We start from the raw sequence: 27,076 nt of genomic DNA, 5'->3' as shown, positions 1-27,076 counted from the left end.
TGTTGTAGAGTAATAATGTATTTACACTGTTAACACAGTACTCACAAGATCTTCTCGATAGCAACGTTTTTAAATTTCAGTCGAATATTCCTAGCTAGGTATATGACCATATTGTACCTCTGAACACGTTTTCACATTTGGAAAAAAAACTCAATTTTCCAGAGTCATTTTTGCAATTTCGGATAAAGACTGCAGTATATAAAGAGCGAATGCAATCATTTAAAAATGATTTAAGAAAACATATTACACTTTTATTACAGGGCTGACTACAGGGTAAATTCTGAAAAGTGCATCAAGCTACAACACTGTCCCCCACGGTTAACGCCGACGATTTCTCAGTCGAATAAAACTAGCGACAGTCAATCTTAGTAGGCGTGACACTGAACTCGTGGCAAAGAGATGCCACATATATCCGTAGATTAGTCAAATTTCACCCAAATACTGCACGAAATAAGAGTCGACAGCGTGGGAAGAATTTCTTCGCCCTGACGTTTCGGGAAACATTTCGTGAAGTAGAATTTCAGTGTTTTTGGAAAATCTGTGCGCAGTTGTCTAGGCCAGTAAGAGAAACGAGAATTTTAACCTCGCCACAAGGTGAACAACTATCCACTCGACTGCGCGATGTCAGTCGCAAATCCAGTTACGAAATCAATGACAACAGGTTAAGAACGTTCTTGTTCTATTATTGGATACGATACTGGCAACCCAGTTAACATAAGAAGTACGCAAAATTACGTCAGTGAATGATAATTAGTAGTTTCAAGAGGACATTCATAAACGCGAGCGCAGCAACACCGAACTAAAGATAACGAGCAATGCAGATGCCTTCATCGACGCTGGAACGTCGATTGGGATGTTACTGCAGACGGCACGGTAATTCCGGCTACAGAATTTTATTTTAGACTTGTTAGAATGTTCCACACTTTCCAGAAGAAATTACTAGATTCACCTGTGAAACAGAGACTCCAGATAAATTCATGTCCTTCGCCGACGCACTTGTCGTTTCAGAAATAGTGAACTTATCAATACATTGTACAAATCAGATGCGTTACCTAACGCAAAGCAGTGAGAATCTGTGACTGAATATCTCCCGTTAATGAAACCTTCAGACGCCAAGAAAAGGCCCAATTACGCACGTACAACGGCAAAGGTCATTTTTAGGGTTCCGTAGGTCAATCGGTGAAAACGGAATCCTCTTAGGATCACTTCGTTTTCCGTCCGTCCGTATGCCTGTCAGACTCTTAAAAACCCAGTTTCTCAGGAAAGGGTAGCCGTATCGAGCTGAAATTTATGTCACATACTAAGATCATCGATCCCTTTTCGGTGTAAGAAACTGAAGCTTCTAAATCAACGCAATCGAAAGATACAATCACGTATGTCACATTTCGATACTCACAAACTCACTATCGGAACCCATAGGGTACTTTATCTACAAAATCATGAAATTTGGCAAGAAACAAGGTTTCACTGAAAAGGAAAGGAAAAAATCTGAAAAGTGTAGCTTTGTAATTATAACAAAAGAATTTCTTTTGTCTTATGCTGTCCGACTGTCTGTTGTCCCTCTTTGTCAAAAAAATGAGTAGATGTAGCAAGTTCCACTTTATGTCACATACTAAGGTCTGCTGTCCCTTAGCGCTGTTTTAAAGTTAAGCTTCGTCGTCAATGCAGTCAAAAGATACTGCTGTTTATGGAAGATATTTCGATACTCGCAAACTCATTCATTAAAACTCATACGGTACTTCCCGTTGACCTATGATCACAAAATTTGGGAAGAAGCAAGTTTTCATAATACAAGCAAAGGAAAAAATGCAAAAAATTTTAATTTGTATTTATATCACAATTTTTTTTTATTCTCGAAAGTCTTGAAATTCCTGGCACCATTATCTCACCAGTATCGATATCGATAGTAAACAAAAATCTTAGAGATTCTAGAATCCCGGGATGAATGGACTGTCCGCATACAAAATTTTGTACGGAATCCTCGGCGCGCGAATCCTAGCCGGACTTCTCTCTTTTTTTTTTATTGAAAACCTACGCCCCTTGCCGGCCGCAGTGGTCGAGGGGTTCTAGGCGCTTCAGTCCGGAACCGCGCGACTGCTACGGTCGCAGGTTCGAATCCTGCCTCGGGCATGAATGTGTGTGATGTCCTTAGGTTAGTTAGGTTTAAGTAGTTCTAAGTCTAGGGGACTGATGACCTCAGATGTTATGTCCCATAGTGCTCAGAGCCATTTGAGCCTACGCCCCTTCCAATTAATTGTTAGCGGTGTGTGCGAGCAGTGGACGCTATTTAGGCAACAAGATTAATAGAATTGGTTATCCAAAGATATTCACACTGTGGTCGATGTTTTTTTATGGGCTGAACGTAACAGCAGATAAGTGTTGCCAGTTTTTTTTTTTAATTATGGATCTCGGTCTCAAGTAATCTGAGTGGTATCATTCTAGTTTTCGACCGATTATCGTCATCAGATTATCTGTTAAAAAAAAGAATACATGAATTAATAATATTCGGTCTTCAGCTACAAATGTTTATTTTCTGATTACTGCACAACGTGTATCGGAGCCACGACTTCCTTTTCAAGGAGTGCTTAGGCCTAATAGGCGTTACATCTGCTTCAGTTTTTCACCTAAAACAACAGAACGCGGTAGATGTTAGTTTTGACGGGAAAACCTTAACTTAGGCGGTGTTAACGAGAGAAACAAAGTTACGTAACTTTATTTCTCTCATTTAACTGTGTCGTGCTGTTTCTGTTACGTGACAGACTGAAGCAGATGTAGCGCCCTTTACGTCTATACAGTCCTTGAAAATGGAGTTGTAGCTCCACAACGCTTGGGACAGTAATCATAAAATAAAATTTCTGACTGAAGACAGAATATATTTGCAAGCTACTCCAGACACATCAACCCCAAGATATATAACAATGACTTGATCATTTACCTATTTATTTTGATCAACTTATATGGCCACAAGACGCATTAAGATCTAACGTATTTATTGAATCAGGACGGCAATGAAGACACCTCTTTGCGTTACACTATATGTTGTGGCTGCACTTGACAATGTCCAACCTGCGCCATCCCGAAATATAATATTTCCATCCGGACCAATTATTAATTCCGTAGGAGCTGTGAAAAGTTAGCACATTAACGATTCTCATTCTACATGTAAGCAGGTAACGGCTTAGCACTTCATTATTGCAAAATGGTTTTTGTTCTTACCGAGACACTACACTGGTTTACAGTAGTTAAGACCGGAAAACGAGAAAAAATTGACAGAGGAAGGTGACCAGTCGTGAGACATACGTCACTATTTACGCTCAAAAATCGACTTGTATTTGTATACAAAATTCGCAACGAATCACCATACTTCATTTCTCAGGTATGTTTGCACCTTCATAGTGACCGCCATGTACCCTCCTTACTGATGTTTTCAACTAAGTTTACAAACCCGTTCATGGAGCCAGTTTCGCAGGGTGGAATTCACTGACACTTTGAAGCAGGTCAGAATCAGACAACGACCTCGGCAGCACTTAATGTGCCTCAAAAAGCCGTTTCACGAGTTTTGTGGTATTTCCGAGCAGCAAGAAAAGTATGTTTCACCCGTGGATGAACATTAAGTAACCATTTCCAAACACGTCTGACGTCTAGCCTTAAATACACAGTAAAATATGTAAGACTATTAATTGTATGTAGAACATGCAGCTGCCTCAGCAGTTACAGTGTGTAGGCTGTTTCAAACCCACCTCTAATTACAATGTCCAGCAAGAGATCAGTCTATAACCAGTGTGAGTCTGCTAGGAATAGGTCAGATAGCATCAACCTCATAAGATTAGCTGTGATAGTGGGAGGTTATGCAGAATAGGCCCAGGAAGAAGCTAAACTTGGAGGCAAGTTGGACATCAGGTAGCCTACACTGTTGGTCTATGGTAGGTCATATAGGCCAGACCTAGGATGAATCTGAAGATAATAGTTAGCGGTTCGAATCCTGCCTTGGGCATTGACGTGAGTGATGTCCTTAGGTTAGTCAGGTTTAAGTAGTTCTACGTTGTAGGGGACTGATGACCTCAGATGTTGAGTCTTATAGTGCTCAGAGCCATTTTTAATAGCTAGCGAGAGGTTAGGCAGCCTCAGCTTAGGCAGGGCCCATAATGACGACACAACTCCCCAAAATTTAAATCGCTACATGATTGAGATGCTGCAGCAGGAGGAGCAGTAAATGCACTGCAGTGTTAAATCCTCCTTTTCCCATCTTCCGCCAAACCGGAACAGTTTTTAAGAGCAGGTGGCCTTCTTTGAACTGAGAAATGTTCCACGGCGCAATTGTTGTCCAAACAGCGTTAGGAGGTTTTCCTGTCCGAAACGACTATCTTCCGCAGGGGCATCGTTAATAAATAGATTGTACGATACAGCAACGCGTCGCAACTATATTCCGATGAGAACCTTTACTTTCTCAGTTCTGTTCTAGAAAGTCATAGTAAATTCTTGGTTGTTGTAAGAAAAATGAATGACACTGGGGCGTAGCTTTCTTGTAGAGGTGGTACGTCCTTTTTGAAATAAGCTAAACGCGAACCATCGTTATACTCGTGTGTTACCAAGATAATCATCTTGGGCTAAGCTCTCGTTGCTGTTACGATAGCCTCACGTAGTTTTCAAGAGCGACATGTGATCATCGCATCGTTTCTTACAACCGGGGTGAGAGTCATGTTTCGTGGTACGTACTTGCTGAACTAAGAGAGGAGAACCAGGAGAGAAGCATGTCGTGCTATCGTGCAGGTACTCAGTGTCGGGTGCTCGTCAGCGGATTGTAATACAAGCAAGCACCCTGCACTGAAATCTGATAGTGCCTCATGCTCACGTTACATCTGGTGCTCCAGCAGAGAAAGACAAACAAAGCGATGCAGAAATACCGTGTGACGATATGACCTCGTCATCTGACTCGACAACGGCTGCAAAATTTCCGACCGAGAGACAAAATTAATTACAACTAGCACGGAGGCTTTCAAACATTCTTCCCACAAACAAATAAACAAAAAAACAAAAAAAAAATGGCTCTGAGCACTATGGGACTTAACATCTGAGGTCATCAGTCCCCTAGAACTTAGAACTACTTAAACCTAATTAACCGAAGGACATCACACACATCCATGCCCGAGGCAGGATTCGAACCTGCGACCGTAGCGGTCGCTCGGTTCCAGACTGCAGCGCCAAGAACCGCTCGGCCACCGCGGCCGGCTTTCTTCCCACACTAAGTTTGTAAATAGATCGGGAAAAAAATTCCTCTGCCATACTGTTCAAAGTGGTTTACAGAGTACGCATGTGGATGTACTTCAGTCTGGTTCAATTAGTGTTGACGTTGCAAAAGTTTTACAGAAATTCTGAGGACTTTCGGATGGGGTGATACCTCTGGGCACTTCTGTTGTTAATTTTCCTCTCTTTATGCTTCTAAAGTAACAAATGAAAGTAGCATGTACATTTTTTAAAAGAATTTCACACTTCGTCTGCTTTAGATTACGACAGTAACTCCCATCCCCAATTTTTTAAAATAATCGATCTCCCAAATATAACACAGTTACAAACTTGTGATTACTCAGCAAATGAGTTAATGTTTTAAATATCCTGAATTGCGTGTTGTAAGATGCTATACTTTTGTAGGTACATTCAATCGCGTGTGTGGATACAGCCTGCAAAATGTATTGCAAATAGAGTTGGTAGTAAAGAAGTAATAAATTAGAATGTCATACCTGATGCTGAAGATTTAGTGCATGAACAGCGAAAATGTAGTAAGCGATCAACTTTTCCCTCTTCATTATTTTCTGGGATAAAGGATTGGGTATCAACGAGAAAAAGTTTCGAAAGGTTTAAAATTATGTCGTAAGTTTGTTGGATGTTAGTACAAGCTCTCATCCTCCAATACTGGATAAATACAGTCTGTAATTTGTGCGCCTTGAGTTATGCTGTGTGAAGAAAAAAGTTAGATAATACGTCTCAATGAACAGATAGTGAAAGTAACTCAGATTTTTGAATTTAGTCAAAAATTACACGGCTTGCCAAAAAACTGAAGCATCTAGAATACATAGATGTCAATGTAACTTCGTACATGTACACACTATCGTCAGGTGTGTACATGGTTATACACTTCCTATTCTCTGTGACAGAACGGCCACCAGAGTGCATTAGTGGTGTTTAGTGTTGCTACCAGGCCTGTTAGGGTACATAAGGGGCACGAAAAGCGTCACATGGTGAGCGATCATTGAGGAGGGGCCTATTTGTGGGTTTCCATTTGGCCGGTTAGTTGGATCGCGCAGAATCCAGATTTGTGGTGCATTCGAAAGTGTGAGTGGTCCCATGTTGGACTGCAGCTACTCCGGTCGTCAAGGTTCCACTCGACAACGTCTATCCACCACAAGGAATGAAGGAAGGAGCGCCGTATACCGCAAAACGCACATCGTAAACCCTTCAAATCTGCTCCTGTGATCCAAGAACAGGTAATGGAGTCCTGGAAACGTTCGTGTCATCCCACACCATCAGCAGGAGCCGGACTTGGGAATTACAGTCCCATGCGAAAGCTGCTGTTAACACCACAACACAAGAGGTTGCGTTTGGGCTGGTGCCGTGACTGGGGAGCGCGGACTGCAGATGAACCTCGTCCTATTGCATTCGGGGATGAAATACGGTTCTGCACTATCCCGGATGTCTATCGTCGGCGAATACAGCAACGATCTCGGGAGAGATCCCATTCTTACAATGTTGTGAAGAAGCATATCTGTGTTACTCCTGGTAAGGTGAGCTATCGGTTGGGATTTCAGGTCACCGGTGGTACTTATTGAGGGAACTCTGGCGGCGGAACCATACGTTCCGAATTCCCAGCTTCCTCATGTGTTATCCCTCATGCGGCAGTACCTTGCTGCCATTTTTCAGCAGAACAATGCTCGTTGGCACAGTAGACCTTGTAAGACGTGTATATTTATATTGTCTATTGTCAAACCACAATTTATGAAAGATGTTTATATTTTATTATAAGATTTTAGTAGGAGTAATTAATATGTCATGTTGGAAATAAGTGTTGTAGCAGGGATTGTCTGCACCAAAGTATTGTTGGCAAGGGAGACCGCAAATTGATATAAATTTAAAAAGGGAGGGAGAGACCGCGTATGGATACATTTTAAAAAAAGAGCGGGAAAGACCGCGCATTGATACATTTTGTAATGGTAGCAGGGATTGTCTGCACCAGACAGCATTGTTGGCAGGAGAGACCGCTCTATAGCGTTCGCAGGAAGTCAGTAGTAAGAGAGAAGTGAAGCGAGTCGGTAGCAGGTCTGAAGCGAGAGGTTGAGAGAAGCTATGATTTACAAGAGATTGTAAACGGATGTACAGAGGCATCAGCTAGCTATTATCATAAGAGGAACTAATATTATTGAATTTCTTTTTTGAGAAATTCAAGACTACTGAAGGTATGTTCTCACACTGCTAGTTGTAAGATTATTGTAAAAAGTAAGTCCAATTTAAACGTTTGTAAAATCATTTCATTCAGAATATAATTAATTTTTGCCAGCAATGTTCCATTACTGATTATAATCCATCCCAGAAACCATCAACGTAAAACTTTGCAAAAATTTTATTGTTGTCAAGAAAAGTGTAACTATGAATTACGTAACTTCAGTCAAATTAATAACAGAATTACGTTAGCATTGCTATTAAAGAATAACGTCTGCTTTGGCAATAAATACAGCCACTTATTATGACAGCCCACCAGGAGATGATAGAGTATAGTAAACCAGAGTAAGTATATTCATGTCGCAGGTAGATGTAGCAGTCAGATGGCGATATACTAACAGTAAAAAAGGTAAGGAACAGTTTTGGGTTATTGCAGATAACGACTGAGGGCCACGACGACGACAGATTCTATGTTTCGTCAAAATAATCAGAAAATCACTTAATAAGCAGCAATTATATTTGAATGCGAAGATTGAGAAAGAGAATAAATTTCAAAGGGAAGATTTCATTTGTTATTATTAAGCAAGAGATAGGAAGGTTTCATAGGTTATTATAGAATGGAAGGTTACATAAAAAAGAGATATAGAGACGGGAAGGTTTCAACCTGTCGCTATGAACTTTGTGTGTCATATTGAGGAATTCCCATGGGCAGTAAGAGCCCCCGATCTGTCGACAAAACACGCGTGAGACGAGCTCGGACGTCAACTCCTTCCTAGTGCCTGCGTCCAGGTTATCAAGGACCATTTACAGCTGTGGGCCAGCTTGCCTCAGGAGAGGCTACAACGGCTGTATGATACTCTTGCCAACCGAATCACTGCATGCGTCCAGGCGAGAGCTGGCGCAACGTCATACAATAGGTCCTTTGTAAATTTGACTCGATTTTGTGATCTCAGTAATAACATCAACCGTGACGTTGAATTTCCTTTCCTCTTTCCCTTACGAGTGCTTCATTTTCTTGGCCAGGTAGTGTAGAATGTTTCTTGAGTACTTTATGAAACGAGGGCTATATCGGTTTCATGAAGACGGCTCCCCGCTTCGCCCAACGCCTGATAGTATCTCCATCTGCTATATGTTTAACGTTTCTGTCATTCTCTCACGCAGACTGAACAAACCCTTGATGAATCATGAAACTCATCTGCGAATCTTTCTTAAAATTTCTTCTATTAATTCAATCATAGAGATGTATAATATTCGTCTTTTTAATTGGAGCTCCTTGTGTTGGCCATGTTTGCAGTTAAAATTATGGGATGTGAGGTCCGTCAGTTATGCAAAACACCGTTTTTTCTCAGTACCGAACCACTGTGCCATCATCAGTGGCTTTTCGTTTTTATTTAGTCTGCAATGTGGACATTTTTGTTAAATGATTATAAAATTATGTGCCTCTTTACTTCAAACAACAGATCGTTTCTTTTTGTAAATACCTTTACATTTAGTGTGCCTGAATTTTCTGGATTACTTGTGTGTTGATTACTACAGGTAGCTTGTCATTTGTAACCAAACGATGTTTATGAGAAATTTTATTACTGGGAGTTAACTTATCTTCTAGAATGTAATTTAGTTTGTCGCGATCTTTTCGTGCCTATATTTGTTTTTACTTGCGTTTTCGTGTGGCAAGCACTTCCATTCTCCGCATTATGCTCAGTTGTTGTGATGCACACCTAACTATAACAAGTATTTTCCACAAATAACGTAGTAAAACACTTTTCACTTCACCAAAACACAGTGCGATTGTGGTTTGTTGTGTGTCCCAGTCCAGTCAGTGTTCATTTGTTCGCCAGAGAGTTAGCCGCCCAATTTTATTTTTGTTTGCATTTTATCTTTGTATGTATGTATGTATGTGTGTGTGTGTGTGTGTGTGTGTGTGTGTGTGTGTGTGTGTGTGTGTGTGTAGACTTTACAAATAAAAACGGGACAAACAGATAAAGTTGCCTTAATGTATCAAATAGCGTGCCATTGCAGAGTGTAGTGTATTCGTTTAAGAGCTGTTTTCCTTCTGCTATTGCCTTCTGTGTATGGAAGTTATCCTCAGTGGTCAGTTTGCTGGATAGGCTGTGGCTGGGTTTTAGTATTCTTAAGTCAGTTCCTATAGTGGTTGGGTCGTGATTGTTGGCTACAAGGTGGTCAGCAAATGTGCTATGGGAGCTGTTGTTTCTTTTATAGCTTTATAGCTTTACTACGTTATTTGTGGAAAATACTTGTTATAGTTATGTGTGCATCACAACACCTCAGCATGATGCGGAGGATGGCTTGCTACACGAAAACGTAAGTAAAAACGAGTTTAGGCGCGAAAAGATGGCGACAAACTAAATTTCAATCTAGAAGACAGGTTAACTCACAGTATAAAACTTTCTTATCAACATCGTTTGGTTCATTTGCCTTAGTAATACCTCTTCCTTTTTTCTCGTGATCACAAAACCTTTTGATCCTCAGACTACCTGTTTTGATCAGCGATGTTCACCTTCAGCTGTGCAGCAAAACATGGAAAAAACTGAAACAGTGGACAGTCCACATCTTAAAGCAATAAAATATGCCAGATCAAAAGTAATAATTCTATACATGTGGAAAACACGCGTTTAAAATATAGTGAGGCATACCAGTTTTAAAACAAGTCCTAACGCAAGATGCCAAATTGGCATAGTCAAAAAACACACACAAAATCAGCTTAGCGTCGTCTCACTTACGTAAACTATAAAATCGCTTACTACATTTTCGCTGTTCCAACAGTGAAACTTAAGCATCAGGAATGACGTTTTAATTTATCATTTCTTTATTACCAACTTTATTCGCAACACATTTTGCAGACAGTATCCACTTATACCCGTGAATGCACCTGCAAAATTGTATCACTGCACGACTCGTAGTTCTGGGGATATGGTGCTGCAATTTTTATGGCCAGCAGCGCGTGAGTCCAGCTCACAGATCTGGTTTGAGCAGACACGACTTGATACGTTGCGGATGACAGTTGGTGCACAACAAGAAAAAAAAATAAACTGTCCGGCGTCTGGATAGGCATTTCACGTGTTGTTGAAACCTCGGTATGCTGACCCTCAAACTACAAGATGCAGAAAGGGCAAATCTAACAAAAGAAAAAAAATGCAGTAGACACAAAAAACTTCACAGACTGTTAGAAAAACAAAGTTTGCACATGAAACTTTTCAACAGATTTGCAATCACGCTTTGTGACAATACTGGAAGCAAAACTACTACAGCGTGTGACATAATTGGCAATTATTCTGCATTATGCACATATTGTACAAATGCTCTTTTGAGAAGTAGAGTTTTACAATCACTGGAATTCTAAAAAATATAATGAAATAAACAATAAATTACCACAGAATATTATGTCCCATTTTAGAATTAGGAAATGAACAAAACTAATAAGTCTTCAGAAAAACATACGAATAGAGAAATAATGGATGGCTTTTATTTTCATTCATTGTCGTCTTCTTCTCCTGCGTAAGTTGTGGGGCGTATGAGAAGTGTCCTATAAAACTTACTGTATCGTTCAGGAATATGTTGTGCAAGTTTCTGCAGATCCTTCACTTTCTTTGTAAGAACTGGACCACCACCAGAGTAGTATGCTGTCGCATGAAACAGACTGGGAGGGACACTGTGGCATTTTGAAGACAATTTATGTTTGGCCAGTCTATCAACACACTAAAAAGCAACAAAATTCCCATTCATATCTAAGTTAGGTAGATTCACTGTTCTTCAACTTGAACAACTGAAAAGTAAGTTCATTTTCCTTAGTAATACCTCTTCTTTCTTTCTCATTTTTATGGTGCTTCACTGTTATTTGTTCAGAGCGAGAATATGATCCGAATTCACCACTTTTATAGAGAAACACCCACACTTGCTGAACAAAAGAAGCTTTACGCTCTTCGCTTATTAGTTTTAGAATAAGTTACCTTTCTCTGTTATGCTGTCCTAGTGTTAAGACGTGTTATGCCATTTCTTACTAATAAAATTGGGTTAAATAATGAAAGTGATTTTGAAGCAAATCGAGTTCGTCTTTTGTGATACCATGAGTCCCAACTCTTGAAATTCTGGAAAATTATTACTATTATTTTAATTTTAACCAGAGAATTTAGATGGATGCGACGATCTTCACGGTGACGGTGCTCAACAACAGAGGTACGTGAATGTGTTCATCTTTCTCCTTTCGTGACCGCTACCGTCAATTTCAATATATTTGCCGCGACATTCAGAACCAGCAGTCTTCCTTTTCATTTAATTTTGAAGTCCACGCATTTACGTTCTAAGATGAATAAATGCATTTAACTGTAATTCTTTTTATTCAGGCCACGGGTGATGACTGTACTCAAAATGTACGTGCCACTATCCCGTTCGTATGTTCGCATACATTTGAGTGTGCACAAGCGTAACTATATGTAAGACTCATTTCCTACACAATATTAACGCTTATTTATTTATTTATTTATTTATTTATTTATTTATTCTTTGACCTCTCGTTCGCGAATGTACGTGCCCTCTTATTTAATGTAGTCAGTCGGCCGTATTCTTTAATAACATTATTCGTAATATTCAGTGGCTTAGTTTCTACAATTTATTCTGTGTCGCAACAGCGCTTCACGCGAAATATTTATTACGCGACATCCACAATAACTTTTATTCCAAAATCTCGACGACCGACTGCATAAAGATTTTTCCAACAATAACAATAGCAAAACATAATAATATAAGAGGACGCTTACAATATTAAGCAGATAACGAACTAGAGTATAATTTCTATTTTTGGCCAGTACACGCGTCGTGGAACAATATTAGATGCTCCACATCTTACTCTTTATTGTTTTATTGAAGGTAGTCTAACAAAAATCGACAAACTACATCAGGATTCTCTTGGCACTTGCTTCATGGTAAACATACAGCAAGGACAATGGGGAAAAACAGACATAAATACTTTCAAGCCTACCACAACAAAACACCGACACTGGGGCTTTGCAGAAAGGCAACAGGTGTGTTAGATGTGTCCATCCTGTATTTTTCAAGATAGTCAACAGCCAGGGAAGTCATGTTCCAGTGTGTTTGTATGTGATCCTTCCGCACGGTGCATAGAGTTACACTTCGGCTATCGCTTGATGCAAAGAAGCGATAATTTCTAGTTTTGTTGGATAAGCTGTTGCTGTATCTTGCAGTTCCCAGTTTATTTGCTTCATGGATACGAACTCCGAATAGGTATGTTGTGTTTAAGACGATTGTAGCTCGGTTCTTTGCTACATGATTGAGCTCAAGTCACTTGTAACGTTCGCTCCCTATGACCTTTTCGACGATCGATTTTTCAAGGATTTTGTTTTCCGCAAGGTACGTGACGTGCGCAATTCGTGTCACACTACGGCACAAAACAAAGTCTTCATTCCAGTCGCACTTTCTTTCCGATATTCTGTATGCAGCATTTTTTTTTTTTAGATGACGGCGAGCAAATGCAAAGAAATCAACGAAAACTGCTTCGTCATTAAGTGTAAGCTCGCTCATGTCAGTTGCTTCTGACTTTTTAGGCAGATGGAGTTGACCAAATAACTGCAGTGTACGCGTGATGTACTATGTATTGCGCCTCGTGACCTCTACGTAAGATGGGGGCAATCAGTCTGCATCTATACTCCGGCAAGTCGCCTTCCGGTGTGTGTCGGAGGGTATTTCGTGCACCTCTGTCACTTTCCCCGTCTCCTATACCAGTCAAGAATGATTCGCACGAAGGACGGTTGCTGTAAGCCTGTCTGTTGGCTCGAATCTCTCCAGTTTTATTTTCATGGGTTTATCGAAAGGTATACGTGGGAGGAAGCAATACACACTACTGGCCATTAAAATAGCTACACCACGAAGATGACGTGCTACAGACGCGAAATTTAACCGACAGGAAAAAGATGCTGTGATATGGGAATCATTAGCTTTCCAGAGCATTCACACAAGGTTGGCGCCGATGGCGACACCTACAAAGTGCTGACATGAGGAAAGTTTCCAACCGATTTCTCATACACAAACAGCAGTTGATCGGCGTTGCCTGGTGAAACGTTCTTGTGGTGCCTCGTGCAAGGAGGAGAAATGCGTACCATCATGTTTCCGACTTTGATAAAGGTCGGATTGTAGCCTATCGCGATTGCAGTTTATCGTATCGCGACACAGCTGCTCGCGTTGGTCGAGATCCAATGACTGTTAGCAGAATATGGAATCGGTGGGTTCAGGAGGGTAATACGGAACGCCGTGCTAGATCCCACCGGCCTCGTATCACTATTAGTCGAGATGACAGGCATCTTATCCGCATGGCTGTAAGGGATCGTGCAGCCACGTTTCGATCCCTGAGTCAACAGATGGGGACATTTGCAACACAACAACCTTCTGCATGAATAGTTCGACGACGTTTGCAGCAGCATGGACTATCAGCTCGGAGACCACGGCTGCGGTTACCCTTGACGCTGCAGCACACACGGGAGCGCCTGCGATGGTGTGCTCAACGACGAACCTGGGTGCACGAATGGCAAAACGTCATATTCGCGGATGAGTCCAGGTTCTGTTTACAGCATCATGATGGTGGCATCCGTGTTTGGCGACATCGCGGTGAACGCACATTCGAAGCGTCTATTCGTCATCGCCATACTGGCGTATCACCCGGAGTGATGGTATGGGGTGCCATTGGTTACACGTCTCTGTCAACTCTTGTTCGCATTGACGGCACTTTGAACAGTGGACGTTACATTTCAGATGTGTTTTGCCCCGTGGCTCTACCCTTCATTCGATCCCTGCGAAACCCTACATTTCAGCAGGATAATTCACAACTGCATGTTGCAGCTCCTGTGCGGGCCATTCTCGATACAGAAAATATTTCACTGTTACCCTGGGCAGAACGTTCTCTAGATCTCTCACCAATTGAAAACGTCTGGTCAATGGTAGCCGCGCAACTGGCTCGTCACGATATGCCAGTCACTACTCTTGATGAAATGTGGTATCGTGTTGAAGCTGCATGGGCAGCTGTACCTGTACACGCCATCCAAGCTCTGTTCGACTCAATGCCCTGGCGTATCAAGGCCGGTGGTCGTTCTGGGTACTGATTTCCCAGGATCTACGCACCCAAATTGTGTACAATGTAATCACATGTCAGTTCTAGTATAGTATATTTGTCCAATGAATACCCATTTATCATCTGCATTTGTTTTTGGAGTAGCAATTTTAATGGCCAGTAGTGTATTTGTTGATACTTCTAGGGAAGTACGCTCTCAGAACTCCAAGCCACACCGTGATGCAGAAAGCCATTCTTGAACGTCTCCCACTGGAGTTCCTTAGTAAATGAACCTGAACGAAACCGTGCAGCTCTTCTTTCAGGTGACCAATATCTGACCGCTACATTGAAGGTTCCGACTTCGAAGAGGGAACAAGCTTCTGCAGCAGGGAGCGGCTGTGTGGAAGTCTTTTGATGGAACTACCAGAGTAATGTACCTCCGTATTACGAAAACTGCCGCAGTCAAGTGCAGATGAAGCTACAGCATCGCTAGGCGCTCGTTAAGTGGAGTGAATCAGCTCACTGAACAGGTCCAAGTAGTCAAGTGACCTCTGACGAGTGCGAGTTGTAGATTGGAGACCAAGCTCGCACAGAAAAACAGAAAAACAAAAAAACAAAAAAAAGCTCTGCTCAGATGGCAAACCCGGCAGCTTGCCAAGTGGACAGCAGCTGGTTCCGGGAACTTACGCAGTTGTCCGCACCACATCAACACAGCTCTTAAACACCTGCCGATTGCCTGGCAGTTTCCAGTTATTGAAGCCAGCAATAAATTTCCAAGTGACAACATTTTAGCTTCAGGTACGGGATCGGATTCTTTGTTGGTCCTTCTGGCAGTGATTTGTGCATTTGAAAAATGCCAGGTATGGCCGTGGCTCAGAGTCGACTTTATTCTGTAGATCCCTCTAGCTGACTGGTTGAGTTGGTTCAAGAGTTACACTAATGGCCATTAAAACTGCTACACCAAGAAGAAATGCAGATAAACGGGTATTCATTTGACAAATATATTATACTAGAACTGACATGTGATTACATTTTCACAAAATTTGTGTGCATAGATCCTGCGAAATCAGTACCGAGAACAACCATATCTGACCGGAATAACGGCCTTGATACGCCTGGGCACTGATTCAAACAGAGCTTGGATGGCGTGTACAGATACAGCTGCCCATGCAGTTTAAACACGATACCACAGTTCATCAAGAGTAGTGACTGGCGTATTGTGACGAGCCACTTACTCGGCCACCATTGACCACATATTTCAATTGGTGAGAGATCTAGACAATGTGCTGGCCAGGGCAGCAGTCCAACATTATCTGTATCAAGAAAGGCCCGTACAGGACCTGCAACATGAGGTCGTGTATTATCCTGCTGAAATGTACGGTTTCGCAGGGATCGAATGAAGGGTAGAGCCACGAGTCGTAACGCATCTGAAATGTAACGTCCATTGTTTAAAGTTCCGTCAAGGCGAACAAGAGTTGACCGAGACGTGTAACCAATGGCACCCCATACCATCACGCCGGGTGATAACGCCAGTATGGCGACGACGAATACACGCTTCGAATGTGCGTTCACCGCGATGTCGCAAAACACGGATGCGATTATCATGATGCTGTAAACAGAACTTGGATTCATCCGAAAAAATGACAGGCTCTCCTGTCTGTGATGTAGCGTCAAGGTTAACCGCAGCCACGGTCTCCGAGCTGATAGTCGATGCTGCTGCAAACGACGTCGAAATGTTCGTGCAGATGGTTGTTGTCTTCCAAACGTCCTCATCTATTGACTCAGGGATCGAAACGTGGCTGCACGATCTGTTACAGCCATGCAGATAAGATGCCTCTCATCTCGACTGCTAGTGATACGAGGCCGTTGGGATCCAGCACGGCGTCCCGTATTACTCTCCTGAACCCACCGATTCCATATTCTGCTAACAGTCATTGGATCTCGACCAATGCGAGCAGCAATGTCGCGATAGGCTACAATCCTACCTTTATTAAAGTGGGAAAGGTGATGCTGTGATGCCACATGTAAGGACGATAAATGCATACCAACTTTCCCAAGGCTACGCCGATCAACTGCTGTTTGTGTATGAGAAATCGGTTGGAAACTTTCCTAATGTCATACATATGATTAGCTTTTCAGAGCATTCACACAACGTGCTATCTTCTTCCTGTCGGTTAAATTTCGCGTCTGCAGCACGTCGTCTTCGTGCTGTAGCAATTGTAATGGCCAGTAGTGTAGATGGAGGTAAGGAACTACCGCCAGTAACTGGCCACAGCAACAGAACACTGTGACGTTCAGAAAATCTATCGGGTTAAAATCAGCTCGACATTTAGCCTTAATTAATGACACGCGTTGCTATATCATCGTCTTTACTGGAATGTCTTAATTATCAACCATTGTAAATCCACCGCTGGTAGGATGGATCTCTATTGTCCTCAACGCTGGGATGACGTTCCACCACAGCAGCAGCAAAAGCGCGATACGCGGACTGAGTGATATAGCAGAGGGGTCAGGGCTTAACTGCTCGGCGGCATTGATGTCAGCAGAGACTGAACGCAAGCCTTGACTGGGCGAGGATGTGGAAGGAAGCCAAGGACGGCCTTGTTCAAGGAACCGTCTTGATATTCCCCCGACGCGAAAGCCCAGATCTGGAGACCCTTCCAGGACGATCAGTTGACCGGTAGCAAGGAGCTTACGTGATATGGAGGCCCAGTTTAATCACACAAAGCAGGAAAAGAAATCGTCGGCTCCTATTTTGTCTCATACATTCATTCATGTTTCTTTCCCTACCAATGCTACCATTACTACAGATAATCCTAGCATTTACTACGAAATTTAAGTACTGCACCAAAACTACTCTAGTTTGGGTAGAGAGCAACTCTGGCTACTCCGCAACTACCAATTGACTATCTCTGCCCCATTTCAAGTTCTATGTTTATCTCAGCCCTGTGCGTGTGTCGCTGGAGTCTTCGGCGGCTCCACAACGCGCTTTCTCCATTCAGTATCGCTCGAAACCGATCGAGCCCTCGCTTTGCAAAGTACTTAAGAAACATACTACACCGCCTGGCCAACAAAATGAAGCACCTTTAAGGGGAAAAGGAAACGAAATTAATCTTCACGGTTTGAGAGGGTATGATTTTCGATGTTATTACTGAAAATAAGAAATCGAGTCAAATTTACAAAAGACTTGTTGTATGACGTTGCACCACCTCTCACCTGGATGCATGTTCTGATTCGGTTGGGAAGAGTATCACAAAGCCGTTGCATCCTCTCCCGAGGGAAACTGGCCCAGAACTGTTGTAGCTGGTCCTCAATATCCTGGATACTGTGTAATATTTCTGGTTTTACAGCCATCATACTCGGCTACAAGAAGCTTTTCTTAGAACAGTTGAGAAGCCAGCAGTGGGAAGATGACGTAGTGTGGTGTGAGGTACCGATGACGGATGGTTTGTTCAGTATGTGTGTCGCGAAAAGACCGCCTAAATTGTGGTCCTTCTTCACGGTTGGCTGCTGTGTTCGGAAGCTGAGCGCCAAAATTAGGATAAGAAAAACTAAACAGCATCTCTCAGTAGCGTGCTACCATTCCATTTTTCGCAAGTACTAATAACCAGCAGAATAATAAACAACTCCTAAACGAAAAGGTAGACGAAGCACTTCGGTGATGTTCGCATCGCGGGCGGGCGAAGTGGTTCGTCTGTAAGATCAGAGATAGTTCGGCAGTCTCTGAAGTCAACAGACTGTGCTCGGTGTCAGTTAAGACTTAAGAAATTTCTGGTTATGTGGACATGTAACTGAGAATAATTTGATAGTAATTACGCAAATACGCGGTTCATTGTTTTGTTTTTAAGAAAGTGTGAAATTTGGAGATTATTTGTGATTCATAAAGTAAAATAAAATTGTACAGTTTTTCGTATTCTGCTAATATAAAGCTAGTGGCATCCGTATAAACTAACTAATTGGATATTCCTCTCATGCACAAGTCCAGATCTGGAGACCCTTCCAGGACGATTAGTTGCCTGGTGGCAAAGGTGCATACTAGATATGGAGGCCCGGTTCAATCAGACACACATTGACAGCAGTATTTAAATTTCACAGGAATGTTTTTCGATACATACTTCCCAAACAGGAACTTTCGTGTCGCAGACGAAGACGAGTAGAAATAAAAGTTAGGAAGTGGAGTGTCGATCTGGGCACGACAGCCACAAAAAACATCCTGCTAATGAATGTGTTATACTTTTTCATGTTTCGAGTTTGTTAAATCCGCTTTTCCAGCCAGTTAGGAAGATATTTGTAACAGAGGGTTTGTTAGGGATGGGCAGATTTGAAGCCATAAACAGCAATCCTAACCTCACGCAACTCGTTATTTTTTAAGTAAGCGCAATTCTGTTAACAGCGAAAGCCTTTCTAACGGCCAGCAGAGACCCTTGGCCGAACGTGCGTCGAGATTCAACCGCGAGGTTACTGATTTGAAGTCTTAACGAACTCAGTAGCCAAGACGAATAAAACCAGCACGGTTAACGGTGTGAAACTCGTGCCACACGGTTATGTGATTCCCCACCGCTGACATAAGCTATGGCAGTGTAGTGATGTTTATATGTCAGTCGGTTCTATGAAATCAGCGCAGTAATATCGGTCGATATGAACACGTGACGCAATGACAGAAATCAGCTGTTCTGTTTGTACGTGCCTACGAGCACAATGTGAATAAATTTGCACTACATGTTGGCCTGTTAACGCTGACCGTCCAACTTGTCGACAAGGAGTGCTGTATTACTGGCAACCACAAACACGGCGTAAAAGCAGTCGTTATAAAAAATAACCTGACAGGAACTGAAGGCGAGTGCAAAGCCTTATCAATGACATCCGATTTTAAACTCGACAGAAACTGCTTTTGTCAGTGAATGTACACTACGTGATCACAAGCATCTTGACACCCCCAAAAACATACGTTTCTCATATTAGGTGCATTGTGCTGCCACCTACTGCCAAGTACTCCATATCATGGACCTCAGTAGTCACTAGACATCGTGGGGCGCCCACGGAACTCCCAGATTTCGAACGTGGTCAGTTAATTAGGTGTCACTTGTGTCATACGTCTGTACTCGAGATTTCCACACTTCTGAACATCCTTATGTCCTCTGTTACCGGTGTGATAGTGAGGTGGAAACGTGAAGGGACACGTACAGCACAAAAGCGTACAGGCCGACCTCCTGTGTTGGCTGACAGAGACCGCCGACAGTTGAAGATGGTCGTAATGTGTAGTAGGCAGACATCTATCCAGACCATCACATACGAATTCCAAACTGCATCAGGATCCACTGCAAGTACTACGACAATTAGGCGGGAGGTGAGAAAACTTGGATTTGATGGTCGAGCGGCTACTCATGAGCCACTCATCACGCCGGTAAATGCCGAACGACGCCTCGCTTGGTGTAAGGACCGTAAACATTGGACGATTGAACAGTGGAAAAACGTTGTGTGGAGTGACGAACACTGTACACAATGTGGCGATCCGATGGCAGGGTGTGGGTATAGCGAATGCCCGGTGAACGTTATCTGCCAGCGTGTGCAGTGCCAACAGTAAAATTCGGAGGCGGTGGTGTTATGGTATGGTCATGTTTTTCGTGGACAGGGTTTGCACCTCTTGTTGTTTTGCGTGGCACTATCACAGCAGAGGCCTACATTGCCGTTTTAAGCACCTTCTTGCTTCCCACTATTGAAGAGCAATTCTCTGAGGGCGATTGCGTCTTTCAACACGGTCGAGCACCTGTTCATAATGCATGGCCTGTGGCGCGGTTGTCACACGACAATAACATCCCTGTAATGGACTGGCCTGCACAGTCCTGATCTGAATCCTATAGAACACCTCTGGGATGTTTTGGAACGCCGACTTCGAGCCAGGCCTCACCGACCTTCATCGATACCTCTCCTCAGTGCAGCACCCCGTGAAGAACGGTCTGCCATTCCCGAAGAAACCTTCCAGCACCTGACTGAACGTATGCCTGTGAGAGTGGAACCTGTCATCAAGGCTTATGGTGGGCCAACAGCATATTGAATTCCAGCATTATCGATGGAGGGCGCCACGAACTTTTAAGTCATTTTCAGCGAGATGTGCGGATACTTTTGATCACATAGTGTAGGTTCGTCTTAACCAGCTTCTGAGCGAACGGTGCGAAGGAGACTGCACGCAGTAGACATTCTGACAATAAGATCGCATGGCAATCAGATTTTTGTAATTTTTTGTGCTTATGATACGTGAAATTTGGAACTCAAATACCAATATTCCAAAGCAGTTCGATGCAACTCTCAAATACTCTCGAGGAAATCGACATTGGAGTTTTCCCCGTGTCTGTAATACCCCAAAATATTTTTCGTTGGGCAGCATGGCACGGTGGTAGAATGTTTGCCTGCAATGGCGGGGGCCTGTGTTCAATTCCCAGCTGACACAAATTTTTAAACAAAGGTGTATGTTCTATGATTATTTCAGTGAAGCGTGAATTACATAAAAATGGGAAAAATTAAGCAGCTCTCCGGACTGGCAATCGCTGACTAAAGTCTAATTGCAGTAATTTTTTCGTTATTTGAACTTTCATTTCGAATACCTACTGCATTTAAATATAATACTCATGACTTAAATGCTAATTAACACATACATAATTTCCATTTTAATGAAAAGTGCAAGTTTCCTTATTTCTAATTACATATCACATATAAAACTTCAGTTTTCATTGCAAATATAAATTCATAGTTACCGATCTTTCATAAAAGAGTGTTAATAAAGATAGTTTAAATTTTAAAAAATGTTATGATCTGTATGTACTTCACGCTTCACAGAAATGATCGTGGAAGATAAACGTTTATTTAAAAAGTTAGCACGCTCTGGAATCGAACCCAGGATCTCTACGTGCTAGGTCCGCAGTCTACCACAATTCCATGCGTCCCGTTGAGAAATTATCTAGATGTAGGATAATAAAGATGCTCAGAAGACTTCAAACTCGAATTTTCTCGAGAATTTTTGAGAGTTCATGGAACTGCTTTGGTAAACTGCTACTTAAGTTCTTAACTTCAAGTTCCGCACATATAAACATTTACAGAAATCCGATTGGTGCGTAGTCTCCTTATTAGTTAGATTCCTCGCAAAATGCCTTTGCTCTCAATGGTGCATAAAGCTTCAAATCGTCAGTGAGCCAAGTACACAGAATGTAGGCGGTAGCTGACCGAAGGCGTATAGTGTAGTCCGACGAGTGACAATTTTACCTCTTAAAGTTATAGAAGGCATCTATAAGACCGACGACCAATGGAGCCTTTAACCCCAATATAGGAAGGATTCTGCGTCATTTTAGAGCAGGAGATTTATTTCAATGTTTTCCTTCTAGATCTTCATGATGACTATCCTGTGAACCAATGTTTTCCTTCTAGATCTTCATGATGACTATCCTGTGAATATTCCTGTCTTTTGTGATTACAATAGCTTTGTTCCCAAGGTTGCACGCCTAGTTTTCCTGGTTTGGTGAACTCTCAGGAGCCCCACGGCACCTAGACTGACCCACTAAATAACTGTCTTCTTCCTGTAGAAACAGAAAGTAAAATGTAGCAATCATCCCCGCTAGTTTCTAGCTCTTTGGTATCTAATGAGAGGCGTCAGCTGGACACGGGCTCTCAGAAGAAACTTGTGGCCCCTCTTCTTCGCCGAATTAAGTGTATTATGAAGGCTACAAGTAGAACGTATCGGCATGACGACTCCTGGACCATCAGTTTTTTTTATCTGCTATACTTATTATAAGGGATGCGCAGTTGAATAGGAGACCGTCACTGTAGCGTCGTCGTATGCAATCCCACTTGGTGAATGTTTTCGCCGAGAGATGGCGTGGTGATACTCCGAGTTGCGCAATTGGAATTAACGGCTTCACAGCAATTTCCTCATTTTTGGAAAGTTGTTCCACAGTTTGTTGCATGATGGGTTCCTCCAGATCAGCTTAGAGAGCTGTTCTCCAATTTCTTCGCGCAGGACGGGACCATGCTTCACAAATTTATCGCAGGATGAAAGAGGTGCACGGAGAGCAGAGTCCCATATGATGCGCACTATTCCGGTGGTGATAGCGTTATGAGGCGTGACATGTAAACATCAACGTCATGCCACGACCTGGAAAGGTGCACATTGTCATCACCAATGCCACGATTTCGGCGCTGGAGGAGCTGTTGCTAACAAATCGGGGATGAGCACACACGAAATTGCTATTGATAACCAAAGGAACGGTAAATCACATAACCCTTGTAAAGCTTCGTTATCACAATGTTTTGAGCAGCCACGCATGTTTCAGAGAATCAGAATATGACGAGAATGGAGGCGTGCCTGGCCTGTTAAACACGGGGAGCGAAGAACGGATTTGATTGCTCAGATTATGGCATCTGATGAAACTTGGTGTCATCGCTTGGCGTGGCGGCATACTGGCACCCCTTAGCCAAAAACAGGGTGCACTGCCTCGAAGGCTGAAAAAGTGATGCTCTGTTTCTTTTTCGAGGAAGATGGACCTCTACTCATCAACTGGCTACCACAGGATCCAAAAGTTAACGCTAAGCAGGATTGTAATATGTTGCTGAAGCCAAAACAGGCCATCAAGAGCAAGCGCAGAGGCAAGCTCTCGAAAGTGATACTGCTTTTCCAGAACAATGGTAGGCCGTATATGGGTAAGAATACCTTCGAGTTCCTTCAAAACTTTCGATGGGAGGTCCTGGAACATCCTCCCTAGACCCTCGATATGTCCCCATATCAATCGCACATTACTGGTCCCTTAAAACAATCTCTAAAATGTCAGAGATTCACCTGTGACGAGAAAGTGCAGACATCGTGGTAAACTCGATCCGTCAGCAACCCAGGAATTTCTACCCGTTCCCAAGAGCTGGGATCAATGTGTCAACTTCAACGGCGATTGAAATTAAGTGATAAATCACAATCGACATTTGTAAATAGAATAAATAAAAAAAGAGCCTAAATATGCTGGTAGGAAACACATTTTATTAAAATCGTGCAGTTAAAACATTATCTCTTCTCTTAAACGCGTTTGATGATGTGCAATGCGAATAGATGGAGCATGTTTGATGAAAGACGTACAATATTACTCGTATCTGCATGATAAACGTAATTAAAGTAGCAACTCTTCAAGAATGACTGCAGATATTAACAATTTACTGTCCATGCAGCTGATGTATCTCTGTCTTAGATGCTTACACTCCTCTATTGCAGATATAACTTATCTGACTGTGTTTTAAGCAATACACTGTATATTGATTACCATATTGAGGTTAAAAATAACCCAGTAAACTGAAAAGTTGCTCCGTACATCTTCCGTTTACACCTAACAATTTGTTCCCAGTATGACTGGTATAGAATTGATCGCTATTCAGAAATTCAAGTCAATGCCAGATTTTACTTACGTCTTACAACTTATTTATCTGTACCTTTTAAACCGTTCTTGATCTCTTTCCAAAAGTGCTTCAACAAAAACCAGAAAAATCGCAAGACCTTATATTCTGCAACATTTATGTAATTTGTGGGCCGCCAGTCTCCCCTCCATACATAAGGTTGACGTGCAGTATTAATCACTGCGTTTGTAAACTCTCATCTCGTGACTGGAACCGCTTCGTTGTCAGACCAGTTTTTGTCTGAAAGTGTAGCTTGCAGTCGAAACCAGGTCACTCACGCAACTGCATCCGGTCGTTTTACTCGCGCTAGCCTGCGTATCGAAATAACGCTTCCGGCCAAGAGAGACAAACTGTGGGAACACACCAGCACGACCCGCCACAACTAATCGCTTCGGTGTGTGTCCTTCGGGATTCGTACAGCATGCATTCGATATTTTTCTTTTCAAACGGATGAGATCTACACCTACATTATTTCCAGATACACATTTATACCTTTACATTTTGATACACCGACGGAACGAACCCAAAAACCAAAAGTTAGTTAATGCAGAGTAATGAAATTAGAACTACTGACAGCCTTGGGAGAGCCAGTCCTGACAAAACTTACCATCTGGTGAGCAAGATGTATGAGACAAGCGATATACCCTCAGTCTTCAAGAAGAATATAATAATTCCAATCCCAAAGGAAGCAGGTGTTGACAGATGTGAAAATTACCGAAGTATCAGTTTAATAAGTCACAGCTGCAAAATACTAACGCGAAATCCTTACAGACGAATGGAAAAACTGGTAGAAGCCGACCTCGGGGCAGATCAGTTTGGATTCCGTAGAAATACTGGAACACGTGAAGCAATACTGACCCTAAGGCTTATCTTAGAAGTTAGATTCAGGAAAGGCAAACCTACGTTTCTAGCATTTGTAGACTTAGAGAAAGCTTTTGAAAATGTTGACTGGAATACTGTCTTTCAAATTCTGAAGGTGGCAGTTATGAGAGTCGAGGGGCATGAAAGGGAAGCAGTGGTTGGAAAGGGAGTGAGACAGGGTTGTAGCCTCCCCGATGCTATTCAATCTGTATATTGAGCAAGCAGTAAAGGAAACGAAAGAAAAATTCGGGGTAGGTATTAAAATCCATAGAGAAGAAGTAAAAACTTTGAAGTTCGCCGATGACATTGTAATTCTGCCAGACAGCAAAGGAATTGCAAGAGCAGTTGAACGGAATGGACAGTGTCTTGAAAGGAGGGTATAAGATGAACATCAACAAAAGTAGAACGAGGATAATGGAATGTAGTCGAATATAGTCGGGTGATGTTGAGGGAATTAAATTTTGATATGAGACCCTCGAAGTAGTAAAGGACTTTTGCTATTTGGGGAGCAAAATAACTGAGGATGGTCGAAGTAGAGAGGATATAAAATGTAGACTGGCAATGGGAAGGAAAGCGTTTCTGAAGAAGAGAAATTTGTCAACATCGAGTATAGATTTGAGTGTCAGGAAGTCGTTTCTGATAGTATTTGTGTGGAGTGTAGTCGTGTATGGAAGTGAAACATGGACGATAAATAGACAAGAAGAGAATAGAATCTTTCGAAATGTGGTGCTACAGAATAATGCTGAAGATTAGATGGGTAGATCACATAACTAATGAGGAGTTATTTAATAGAATTCGGGAGAAGATGAGTTTGTGGCACAACTTCACTAGAGAAGAAGGGTTCGGTAGGTAGGACATGTTCTGAGACATCAAGGGATAACCAATTTAGTACTGGAGGGCAGCGTGAAGGGAAAAATCGTAGAGGGAGACCAAGAGATGAATACATTAAGCAGATTCAGAAAGATGTAGGCTGCAGTAGGTACTGGGAGATGAAGCAGCTAGCACAGGATAGAGTAGTACGGAGAGCTGCATCAAACCAGTCTCCGGACTGAAGACCACAACAACAACGACATTATTTGTCTAAGTGGCATATTTAAGTGATTTACCTTGGAAGATCAAAGGTTAATGTAAGCGCGATATAAGCCACTGCAAATGTGAAATGTTGGTATATTAATAACCGCTGTAACCACCAATTGTTGAATACAAGCATGCATTGTGCCGTACAGGTGCCGGATGTCTGTCTGTGGGATGGAGTTCCATGCCCGTTGCACTTGGTTGGGAAGTACAGCGAAGGTTAATGCCAGTTGACGATGGAGTTGTCGTCCGATGTCTCGTACGTGCTCGATTGGAGACAGATTTGGTAATCGAACAGGCCAAGGCAACATGTCGACATTCTGGAGAGCCTGCTGGGTTACCACAGCGGTACATGAGCGAGCGTCATCCTGTTGGGGAACGCCCCCTGGAATGCTGTTTCTGAATGGCTGCACAGTGGGTCGAATCACCAGACTGACGTATAAATTTGCATTGAGGGTGCGTGGGATGACCGCGAGAGCACCGGACGGGATTAGCCGAGCGGTCTTGGGCGCTGCAGTCAGAGTGAGTGGGATGACCACGAGTGTGCTCCTGCTGTCGTAAGAAATCGCACCCCAGACCATAACTACAGTTATAGGTCTTGCTTGTCAAGGCCGCAGACGGGCTGGTTACAGACACTCCTAACCAGCGTACGGTCATCACTGGTACCAAGGCAGAACCGGCTTTCATCAAAAAACACAACAGACCTCCACTCTGACCTCCAACCAGTCCTCACTTGATGGCGCTGAAGACGTAAACGGCGGTAGTTTGGGGTCAATGCAATGCCCGCTATAGGGCGCCTGGCTCGAAGCTCTCCTCAAAGTAACAGATTTGTAACAGTTCGTCGTTTTGGGTGCCAACTGCTGCTCAAATTGCTGCGGCAGATGCAGTACGATGCGCCAGAGCCATACGCCGTACGTATGGTCTTCCCTCTCAGTAGTGACACGTGGTCGTCCGGTGCCCGGTCATCTTGTGACCGTACCTTCGTGTGACCATTGCTACCAGGAATCACGTAAAGTCGCTACATTTTTGCGAAGTCTTTCTGCAGTATCGCGGAAGATACATCCAGCTTCTCGTAGCCCTATTACACTACCTTGTTCAAACTCAGCGAGTCTACATCTACATCCATACTCTGCAAGCCATCTGACGGTGTGTGGCGGAGGCTACTTTGAGTACCTCTATGGGTTCTCCTTTCTATTCTAATCTCGTACTGTT

At 42.7% G+C, this 27,076-nt stretch overlaps 1 protein-coding gene across 4 annotated transcripts in view; it reads right to left on the bottom strand.

Moving 5' to 3' along the window:
• The window catches only part of LOC126278180 (carotenoid isomerooxygenase), a 323,874-nt gene that overhangs the window by 138,409 nt on the left and 158,389 nt on the right, over window positions 1–27,076 (bottom strand). The window lies entirely within an intron of this gene.

This window comes from Schistocerca gregaria, chromosome 6 (genome assembly GCF_023897955.1).
Source record: "Schistocerca gregaria isolate iqSchGreg1 chromosome 6, iqSchGreg1.2, whole genome shotgun sequence".
Classification (NCBI taxonomy): domain Eukaryota; kingdom Metazoa; phylum Arthropoda; class Insecta; order Orthoptera; family Acrididae; genus Schistocerca; species Schistocerca gregaria.
The sequence above is the reverse complement of the archived record's forward strand: the minus strand, read 5'-3'. Positions and strand labels throughout refer to the sequence as shown.